This window comes from Heterodontus francisci, chromosome 4 (assembly GCF_036365525.1).
Source record: "Heterodontus francisci isolate sHetFra1 chromosome 4, sHetFra1.hap1, whole genome shotgun sequence".
Taxonomy (NCBI): domain Eukaryota; kingdom Metazoa; phylum Chordata; class Chondrichthyes; order Heterodontiformes; family Heterodontidae; genus Heterodontus; species Heterodontus francisci.
In genome coordinates, this window is record NC_090374.1 from 143,613,202 (window position 1) to 143,614,474 (window position 1,273).

The window sequence follows — 1,273 nt, forward strand, 5'->3', positions numbered from 1 at the left end:
TCCCACAATGGCTCAGTGCTTGCATAATGTGAAATCTTTGCATGTAACAATCCTCTCAGGAGAAACGCCTGTCTATTAGGGCATCCCGGGTCTCTCTTGCTCTTAATTCCAGAGGACATTCTGCTTCCTTTCCCATGCCTTCATGTGGGTGTTGCCCATTGTCCTCCTCAGAAACTCCATCTTCATCTGATGACGCCTCACGTTCACTTTAAACCTCCTCAATGGTGTCTCCCCTTTCCATCGCCAGGTTATGCAAGGCGCAGCAAACGACAATTACCCTGGATACCCACGCTGGCGCGTACTGCAGTGATCCACCTGTGCGGTCCAGACACCTAAATCTCATCATTTGCTCGATTGTCACTCTGGTGGCCGCATGGCTTTCATTGAAGTGTTCCTCAGTATGACCCCTTGGGATTCTCACGGGTGTCATCAGCCATGTCTTCAAAGAATAACCCCTATCGCCAAGTATCCAACCTTCCAGTCTGTCCGGGGGACTAAAAAGAGCCGGCACCTGAGAGTTTCTGAGAAGGTATGCATCGTAGCAACTCCCTGGGTACCGTGCACAAACCTGCATGATTCTCTTGTGATGATCGCATACAAGCTGAACGTTCAATGACTGGAAGCCTTTTCGGTTGATGAATGTCCCTGAATGACCTGCTGGTGATCTAATTGCTACATGCGTACAGTCTATCACACCCTGAACCATTGGGAACCCAGCTATTGCGCTGACTCCTCTTGCTCTTTCAGTCTGGCTGGTGTTGTCCGTTTTGAAACCAATGAAATTCTTAGCATGACTGAACAGTGCATCAGTCACAGCCTTTATACAGTAGTGCTCAGCTGCTTGGGAGACTCTGCACAGGTCTGCCATTGAAGTCTGGAAAGAGCCACACACATAAAAGTTAAGGGCGACGGTCACCTTTAGAGTGACCAGTATTGGATGGCCACTGAGGCAGTTTGAGACTATGTCCACTGCCACCATTTCACAAAGAAATATACAAACTGGGTGGTTTTATTTTAATAAAAAAAAGTCAACAGATGAAACTCTCCGCCGAACAAAGGCGGTGGAGGGGTGCCACCACCCGGTAAACAGGACCTGGAACAAGCAGAGATCAGCAGCCGCCAGCCTCTCAATCCGGTGCCGGGGAGGAGGGTGGGTGGGGGTGGGGGGTAAGGGAGGTGACAGTCTCACGTGACAGATGCAACCTTCTTCTGCACTGGCGTTCCAACAGGTGCAAGTAGCTCAGACGTGGTCGGTATACCCTGCCTGTGGTTA

At 50.2% G+C, this 1,273-nt stretch overlaps 1 pseudogene; it reads right to left on the bottom strand.

The window, feature by feature from the left end:
• Positions 1–208: 208 nt before the first annotated feature.
• LOC137368828 (putative nuclease HARBI1 pseudogene) lies at positions 209–979 on the bottom strand (annotated as a pseudogene).
• Between the last annotated feature and the right edge of the window lie 294 nt (positions 980–1,273).